Genomic DNA, 10,211 nt, shown 5'->3' with positions numbered 1-10,211 from the left:
TTCCCCCATGTTCCTTGGCTAGGGAATATGGCCCACAGATGCTGGTAAGAAACATTCCAGTGAACGAGACAGCAGACAGGGGGTCTACAGCAGGGTAGTAATAATTCAGTGGGCCCCGTAGACTATGAAATGAAAGATAAACAGGGTTGCTAGGGCCCCCAGGCCCCCCAGGCCCCCAAAGGGGGGTGGGGGTAGAGTTGCCAGATCCCGACTGGGGAGCTTTAACATTTTTAAGCCACTTTCTTCCTCCCCCTTCTCTCTCTCTCTCTGCCCCTCTATGTGGCTGTACAGTTCTGTCTCTTCATTGAAATGACGTCCGGAATTGCCTTTTCTTGTCGTGACATAAGATGGTTCCATTGTGCTAACAGACACGCACTGGGGTGTCCCCGTTCCCCCCCCAAAAAAACAGTAAAAATCTCCAGACAGAGTTGGGAGTGGAAGGCAGGGAGTGTTTCCAGATCTGAATGCTTAATTTCATAGCCTCTTTCGATGGGGAAGGACATTCCAAGATATTTAATCTGGGAGAGTTTAACCCTTTTTTTTAGCCATTGGATGACTAGATGGTGTGTTGCTATTCGACCTCTTATTAGCTGGTTCCCCGGGTTGCCAGCTCCAGATTGGGAAACACCTGAAGATTTTTTGGGGGGGGGTTGAGCCTGAGGAAGGCGGGGCTTGGGGAGGGGAGGGACTTCAATGGGGTACGATGCCATAAAGCACACCTTCCAAAATTTGGCGTTTTCTCTGTTGCTTGAAGATCAGTTGTAATCCCAAGAGAGCTCCAGCTACCACCTGGAGGCTGGCATCCCTATAAGACTGAGTAGATACGAGGTTTTCTTGCCCTTTCCTTGCCCTTGCCTAAAGGATGGACTACTATGGTGGCCTTAGGGTTGCATAATGCTCCCCCTTCAAAAAAATAAAAAGGTGGCAGTGGTGGAGTCAGAGCATATGTGCATACAATGACATTAAATCACAGAACAAAGTTTCTATCCAGTGGCACCATTAAGAACTACAAGAAGAGAAGAGATTGGATTTATACCCCCCGCCCTTCACTCGGAGTCTCAGAGCAGCCTACAAACTCCTTTCCCTTCCCCTCCCCGCAACAGACACCCTGTGAGGTAGGCAGGGCTCAGAGAGCTCTTTTCAGAACTTCCCTTGAGAGAACAGCTCTGACAGAACTATGGCTTGCCCAAGGTCATCCAGCAGCTGCAAGTGGAGACGTGGTGAATCAAACCCGGTTCTCCCAGATTAGAGTCCGTGCACTTAACCACTACACCAAACTGTCTCTCAGACCAACAAAACCCAACAAAGTTTAATTCTGGATAAAAGCTTTTGTATGCATGCACACTTCTTCACGCAGTGCTTATGTATGTGTCAGATACTGCATTCCACCTCATTCAATGACCTCTACAGCAGGCGGCTTACCTGCTCTTTTTAAGGCCTCAGCTACAGAGAGGATAGGGGGTTTGAGATTCATCCCATTCTCTGCCTTTCAGCCAGCTGGGTCATCCACTGCCCAAAGCCCAGTCCGGCCTCCTCACCAGCCTCCCCTTACTTTTAAAGGCTAGTCTAAAGAGGAAACAAGTCTACCCACAGGTTCCTGGCTCTCTCGGGATTCCCGGTGGGAATCAGGGTGTTACCCAAATTGGCAATCTCCTAAATAGTGGGGGAAATTAGCTTTGAGGAAACAAAGCTAGAGGCAGGTAACTGGGATTCTCCACCAAGGCTCCTTCTAAGCTGTGGAGTTTTGTGAGCAAAAATTCTACCTTGTGAGCTATTGGCATTTATTTATTTATAATATTATTTATTTATAATATTATTTATTTATAATAAAGTTGTAAGCGAGCGATTGGGCTGCTGCATAAATTAGTTTGTTCTGGAGACATCCTTCCTGAGGTAAAAAAAAAATGTGTGAGCCAGAGGCTAAAAAACTGTGAGCTGGCTCGCACTAACTCAGCTTAGAGGGAACACTGTTCTCCACCTATATATACGGGGATCTTTCCCTTAGAGAACTCTCAAAATAAACCAGTCAGATGTTCAACCGGAAAGGGTTTTATTGAAAAAGGAATAAAAGGACAAAACACACATACAAACACACAGAAAAACACACAAGCTAGCTAAGAGGAAATCAGAGAGGAGATGGGAGAAAGCGATTTCAGAGAGGCTGTAGTTACCAATCTTGTGTGTTCACGAGAGACATGTGTTTGTGCATGTGGCGTAAAGGCACACGTGTGTATGTACTCATTCTTACACCATGCAAAGAGGATCAACAAACTGGGTATGTTATGGACTGAACCCTGATCTGGTGATCTGTTTGGGGAAAAAATAGTAATCTACACCAAGCATGTTTCTTGTGATGTGAAGATTAAATGAAAACTGATGTATAAATCGTTATTAATAGTGAAGAGCAAAATGTGGGACTAGAGGTATGTAATCGCAGGGCCTCCCAAGAGCATTAGCCTTGCTAATGTTACACTTGGGCTTTATGATTAGGGGAGGTTTGGGGGGAGAGACTGATATGTTCCACACAAATGGGTCTCCTTGCTCCTGCATTTGTATTCCTCCGTGGCTTTCTTTAGTTTCTGCAGGGATATTTTCAGTCCGAGGAGCAAAAAGGTTGTTCGCTCCCTCTTGTGGCACAGCAAGGGAATTCCCAGAAACTGGGAAGTCTGATGCTGTGCTGCGAGAGAGAGGACAAACTTCATTTTTGCATCTTGGACTGAAAATATCACTGCGGAATGGAGTGAAAGAGGCTGAGGAACATAAATGCAGGAACCAGTTTGTGTAGAAAATCTCTGTGTTGGCTACACCATCTAATGGGCTTCCATGTTGTTGTTCAGTCGCACAGTCGAGTCCGACTCTGCGTGACCCCATGGACCAGATCCCGTCAGGCCCTCCTGTCTTCCGCTGTCCTCTGAAATGTGCTCAATTTCATGTTTGTTGCATCTATGACACTGTCTAACCATCTCATCCTTTGCTGTCCCCGTCTTCTTTGACCTTCAATCTTTCCCAGCATCAGGGTCTTCTCCAGGGTCTTCCATAGTCCAGCAGAATTGTGGTTCTTAATTTTTTTTCCTCCACAACCACTGTGCCAGATGGCTCTCCTCTTCAATTTATAAGATGGGCCCAGAATGCCGTTTTCATCATTTTTTTTCAACTCGATCAAGTTTCCTACCAACAAATCCAAGTTTTCAACTTAGCAATTCTGAAGAAAACAAAAAATAAAACCCAGAGCGGATCGAACGACGACGATGAAAGAAAAAGCTTTATTCTAGAATGGAGAAATAAGGTGTACTGGTAAACCTAAGGATGGTGGTTTGTGCACAAAAGCTAAATATGATCACACGCACAGCCCGCACTCCCAAGAACAGAGCTCAACCCCACTTTGAAAGCAAATTTGTTTTTGTGTCACTCTCTATTTGAAATGCTTCTGTGAAAGTTAGGTAACTTGTAATTAGCTCCATAGGAAAACACGAGTACACAAATATGTTCTGACTGAATAGAGCACAGCTGTCTCGGGAGCAGCTAATTTAATATTAGATCAAATGAGCCAGCATTGAAATTACCATGTTTTTGTTGACTATTTTAACATATTTAGAGAAGGCTGTGGGACCCTTCCATATTTCTGTGCTGCTTTGTAGTATCACTCTTCATATCTTATGCTAGTCAACATGGGAGACATGGATTTGAAGGGCTGAGGGGGGGGGGAATCATTGGCATGCATCACTGATGTGCCCTAGAGAAGATTATTAAAATGATAAAAGAAAAAAAAAACCCTCAGTCATTATTCAGCTTCTGTTCAATGTCCTCAAGATTTCCTCAAGAATGCATGAAATCCATTCAGGAGAAGACTATATGAAGGACGTTGCTTTTAATGAACCGGTTGCAGCGTCTCAGCTTGGTGCGCTATCAACTGTTCCACGTTCCCTACAGAGCTAAATTCTCTTTATATCCAATAAGCAAACAAAACACAGCAGGGGGTCAAATTCTGCGAACAAAACTGTGCAAGGAAAACTGAACTGCGATGCGGCTCAGTGAACCCCGGTAGGCCTCGCCTGCTAGCCGTCTCCCACTTCCAAAGGCCAGCGGAGGGAAAACGGAGGGAGGCGGGGGAGGGTGTACCAGCACACAACATTACTTCTGGCGAAAGACTGGAAGCAAGGCCATGATGTCAGAGGCAACGCTTCAGGATTTACCAAATGGTAGGACCATAGAGTTTTGCTTGAATCCTAGAGCACTGTCCTTGATGTCATAACATCAAGGGCCAGTTTGAGAGCCAGTTTGGTGTAGCGGTTAAGAGCATGGACTCTAACCTGGGATAACCAGGTTTGATTCCCCGTTCCTCCATATGCAGCTGCTGGGGTGACCCTGGGTCAGTCATAAGTTCTCTCAGAGCTGTTCTCCCAAGGACAGTTCTTGAAAGAGCTCTCTCAGCCCCACCTACCTCACAGGCAGTGTTCCCTCTAAGCTGAGTTAGTGTGAGCAAGCTCAATGTTTCTTAACCTCCGGCTCACACATTTTGCTCTTAGCTCAGGAATGATTTACGCAGTAGCCAAATAGCTTGCTCACAGCTTTAATGCCAGTAGCTCACAAAGTAGAATTTTTGCTCACAAGACGCCACAGCTTAGAGGGAACACTGCTCACAGGGTGTCTGTTGTGGAGAGGGGAAAGGAAAGGAGACTGTAAACTGCTCTGAGACTCCTTTGTGTAGTTAAGGGTGGGGTATAAATCCAATCTCTTCTCTATTCTCTTCATCATTTCACTTTTACACCAGTTTTTCAGTTTTTTCTAAAGCTAGTGCATCTGTCCTTGTTAGTCAGCAACTCGAAACTGACAGGAGTCCATGGGGAGGACATGGGGGGCTGCCTTCAGTGCAGTTTTACTATAGAGTTTCTGGCAATTCCTAGAGAGGCATGTCATCATTTCCAGGTTTTCCCTGGAAGTTATGTAATGCCAAAACACCAATGGTAATTTTTTGTTTATTTTTTTCCACTGACTGATAGTGGTGGGTCGAAGGGGTTTCTGGCACATAGTAGGAGTTGCTGGGGGAAGGTCTCCCATCCTGCATCGCTGCAACTCCTTAGAAATCTGCAGAATCCTTATGATAAACTCATAGGGGAGCACAAGAGCATTACAGCAACACATGATGTCACATCTGGTTACATGACTGGAAACAAATGTTGTGTCATTACCCAACACTGTGCATCACCAAGTGCCACCCCCAACAGCTCTGTTCAGACCAGGAAGGGTTCTTAGTTCTTATGGTCCTTTCTTACATGCCTAGGGAAATGCTGATTGCCACTTTGGGGAAGGGTTGCCAGGTCTGATTTTGTCCCCAGTGGGGGACTTTTGGGGGTGTCCCTGGAGGGGGTGGGGTATCCCCAACATGATGATGTCACCTTGGGGATGTCCTACTCCAAGCCCCGCCTCCAAGAAAAATCGCTGGAAGCCACCCCTCTCCCAAAACTCCTGCAAGATTTAAAGGGCCTGCCCACCAGGTGGGGGGCTCTTTAAATCTTGCAAGAGGGGAGGGAGGGGGCGGCCACTGGCGGCATTGCTGTTTGAAGACCAGGCACCTGAGGTCAGTCCCCACTGGCTGGAAGTGCTTAAAGGGGCCCTTTAAGCACTTCCAGCTGGCAGGGCCCCATGTGCCTGCAGTCACCCCTCTCCCTCCCCTCTGCAAAATTTTTCAATAGAGAAGGGAGGGGGTGGCTGCGGGTGGTTGGGCTTGGGGGCAGGGCTTGGGGGTGGAGCTTACCCTGCCGGCCAGGTGGCCAGCAGGTGAGCGGGTTGAAGACCCAAATGGTCCATAAACCCTGCCAGTCCAGGGGTCTGGCAGCCCTAATGTGAGGTCAGGAAGTAATTTTCTCCAGGCCACTTTGACCAGGGATCCTGGAGGCTTTTTGTCATCTTCTGGGCATGGAACAGAGGTCACTGCGGGTGTGCAGGGGGGAGATATTTGTGAATTTCCTGTATTATACAGTGGGTTGGACTAGATGACCCTGGAGGTCCCTTCCAACTCTATGATTCTATCATTCTAATCCTAACCCATGCTGATATTTCAGCAAAAAAGTAGCAATGCGGGAGAAAATAATATAAACTACTACACTTTTACTGATAAGGATATATTGCACACATTGACACACAAGTAAAATACTTGCAGGTTAATTTGGAAAGCATGTTTGCCTGAAATACAATTTCACTGCATTGTCTTACCATGGAGGAGGAAATTATGTGTGACTGCTTCTTAACGAACCTCATTTCCAATATGAATGGTGACCACCTCTGATAGCTTTAACAATGCAGAATATAAATATTTTACACTAACTGTACTACAGAAATGGATATATATTTCAGATCATCTGCAATGAGGAGGGGAGGGAACTTTGCATGCCTTTTTTCCTCCCTCATATAAAGCATCCCCATTTTTGGTGAGGGAGGGAAGACTTCATAGTCTAGCCCAATTTTGTCAGACCTTGGAAGCCAAGCAGGGTCAGTAGCTGGAAGGGAAGACACTGCAGAGGAAGGCCATGGCAAACCCCCTCTGCTTCTCACTTGCCTTGAGAGCCCCTTGCTGGGGTCACCATAAGGCATGGATGAGAGACCACCAAGGAAGGCTCTGCAGAGGAAGGCCATGGCAAACCCCCTCTGCTTCTCACTTGCCTTGAGAGCCCCTTGCTGGGGTCACCATAAGGCATGGATGAGAGACCACCAAGGAAGGCTCTGCAGAGGAAGGCCATGGCAAACCCCCTCTGCTTCTCACTTGCCTTGAGAGCCCCTTGCTGGGGTCACCATAAGGCATGGATGAGAGACCACCAAGGAAGGCTCTGCAGAGGAAGGCCATGGCAAACCCCCTCTGCTTCTCACTTGCCTTGAGAGCCCCTTGCTGGGGTCACCATAAGGCATGGATGAGAGACCACCAAGGAAGGCTCTGCAGAGGAAGGCCATGGCAAACCCCCTCTGCTTCTCACTTGCCTTGAGAGCCCCTTGCTGGGGTCACCATAAGGCATGGATGAGAGACCACCAAGGAAGGCTCTGCAGAGGAAGGCCATGGCAAACCCCCTCTGCTTCTCACTTGCCTTGAGAGCCCCTTGCTGGGGTCACCATAAGGCATGGATGAGAGACCACCAAGGAAGGCTCTGCAGAGGAAGGCCATGGCAAACCCCCTCTGCTTCTCACTTGCCTTGAGAGCCCCTTGCTGGGGTCACCATAAGGCATGGATGAGAGACCACCAAGGAAGGCTCTGCAGAGGAAGGCCATGGCAAACCCCCTCTGCTTCTCACTTGCCTTGAGAGCCCCTTGCTGGGGTCACCATAAGGCATGGATGAGAGACCACCAAGGAAGGCTCTGCAGAGGAAGGCCATGGCAAACCCCCTCTGCTTCTCACTTGCCTTGAGAGCCCCTTGCTGGGGTCACCATAAGGCATGGATGAGAGACCACCAAGGAAGGCTCTGCAGAGGAAGGCCATGGCAAACCCCCTCTGCTTCTCACTTGCCTTGAGAGCCCCTTGCTGGGGTCACCATAAGGCATGGATGAGAGACCACCAAGGAAGGCTCTGCAGAGGAAGGCCATGGCAAACCCCCTCTGCTTCTCACTTGCCTTGAGAGCCCCTTGCTGGGGTCACCATAAGGCATGGATGAGAGACCACCAAGGAAGGCTCTGCAGAGGAAGGCCATGGCAAACCCCCTCTGCTTCTCACTTGCCTTGAGAGCCCCTTGCTGGGGTCACCATAAGGCATGGATGAGAGACCACCAAGGAAGGCTCTGCAGAGGAAGGCCATGGCAAACCCCCTCTGCTTCTCACTTGCCTTGAGAGCCCCTTGCTGGGGTCACCATAAGGCATGGATGAGAGACCACCAAGGAAGGCTCTGCAGAGGAAGGCCATGGCAAACCCCCTCTGCTTCTCACTTGCCTTGAGAGCCCCTTGCTGGGGTCACCATAAGGCATGGATGAGAGACCACCAAGGAAGGCTCTGCAGAGGAAGGCCATGGCAAACCCCCTCTGCTTCTCACTTGCCTTGAGAGCCCCTTGCTGGGGTCACCATAAGGCATGGATGAGAGACCACCAAGGAAGGCTCTGCAGAGGAAGGCCATGGCAAACCCCCTCTGCTTCTCACTTGCCTTGAGAGCCCCTTGCTGGGGTCACCATAAGGCATGGATGAGAGACCACCAAGGAAGGCTCTGCAGAGGAAGGCCATGGCAAACCCCCTCTGCTTCTCACTTGCCTTGAGAGCCCCTTGCTGGGGTCACCATAAGGCATGGATGAGAGACCACCAAGGAAGGCTTTGCAGCGGAAGGCAATGACCAACCACATCTACTTCTCACTTGTCTTGAAAGCCCCTTGCTGGGGTCACCATAAGGCTTGGATGAGAGACCACCAAGGAAGGCTTTGCAGAGGAAGGCCATGGCAAACCACCTCTGATCTCACTTGCCTTGAGAGCCCCTTGCTGGGGTCACCATAAGGCTTGGATGAGAGACCACCAAGGAAGGCTTTGCAGAGGAAGGCCATGGCAAACCACCTCTGATCTCACTTGCCTTGAGAGCCCCTTGCTGGGGTCACCATAAGGCTTGGATGAGAGACCACCAAGGAAGGCTTTGCAGAGGAAGGCCATGGCAAACCACCTCTGATCTCACTTGCCTTGAGAGCCCCTTGCTGGGGTCACCATAAGGCTTGGATGAGAGACCACCAAGGAAGGCTTTGCAGAGGAAGGCCATGGCAAACCACCTCTGATCTCACTTGCCTTGAGAGCCCCTTGCTGGGGTCACCATAAGGCTTGGATGAGAGACCACCAAGGAAGGCTTTGCAGCGGAAGGCAATGACCAACCACATCTACTTCTCACTTGTCTTGAAAGCCCCTTGCTGGGTGTTAAGTATGAGACTTAACTCAGAAGAACAGTTCAACAAGTGATTTCAGCTTTATTTCAGTGAGAACAGCATAAAGGCTTAGCCTTGTAAGGACTAGACCAGCTAGACAAATTCCATAGGCAAAAACGGCAACTTATATACAATTCTGGCTGGGATAGCCACACCTACAATGTTTACAGCATCCCATCACATTAGCTACATTACATCCAATCACAATCAAGAGTTAACGTCCAATCCAAACCATTCCCTCCAGAATGCACACCATTGGTCAGTATTTACAATCCGCATAATGAGTGAAGCTAGATTATGCTTTACCATTATGTCTCTCAAGACATAACACTGGGGTCACCATAAGGCTTGGATGAGCGACCACCAAGGAAGGGTCTGCAGGGGAAGCCAATGGCAAACCACCTCTGATCTCACTTGCCTTGAAAGCCCCTTGCTGGGGTCACCATAAGGCTTGGATGAGCGACCACCAAGGAAGGGTCTGCAGGGGAAGCCAATGGCAAACCACCTCTGATCTACTTGCCTTGAAAGCCCCTTGCTGGGGTCACCATAATGCTTGGATGAGAGGCCACCAAGGAAGGGTCTGCAGGGGAAGCCAATGGCAAACCACCTCTGATCTCACTTGCCTTGAAAGCCCCTTGCTGGGGTCACCATAATGCTTGGATGAGAGACCACCAAGGAAGGCTCTGCAGAGGAAGGCAATGGCAAATAAGCACCTCTGCTTCTTACTTGCTTTGAAAGCCCCTTGCTGGGGTTGCCATAAGTCAGTTGTGACTTGAGAGTACTTTACACAGAGAGAGAGAATTTCTGGTGATTTTCAGGAGAGCTCAGACAATGTTTTAGAGGGAATCGCTGCAGAGAGATCCCTTCCAAACATGTACAGGCAGCCTGTGTTCTTCCAATATTCGCACAGTCTGAACCCCCAAACCTTACCATTTAGGCAGTAGCAACAGTGGGAGATTCTGCATCAGACATTTGGTCCACATTTTCTCAACTGGGAGGAAAAGGTGCAGCTACAAAACCACATTCAAATACCCTGGGGCCAACGCTGTACTGACTGCGAAGTCATCACTGAACAGCCATAAATCATAGCAGATCACATTGTCAACTAGCCTATCAGATTTGGTAATGTGATGACATCAATAAAGGTAAACAACAGGCAGAGGTCATTTCGGGGGGGGATCGCGGGGGAACACAGTTCCCCCGGGTGAGGTGCGGGGGGCGGGGCACACGATGAAGCCCCGCCCCTGCTTCCAGCCAACCCGCTTCCAGCCCTCATTCAGCCAGGAGGAGGCAGGAGAAGAGGGAGGGTAAGTTGCTTCCTCCCTGCCTCTACCCACCCCT

The sequence above is a fragment of the Gekko japonicus genome, unplaced genomic scaffold (genome assembly GCF_001447785.1).
Source record: "Gekko japonicus isolate JY-2015 unplaced genomic scaffold, Gekko_japonicus_V1.1 scaffold2425, whole genome shotgun sequence".
NCBI lineage: Eukaryota > Metazoa > Chordata > Lepidosauria > Squamata > Gekkonidae > Gekko > Gekko japonicus.
This window is presented reverse-complemented; position numbering follows the sequence as displayed.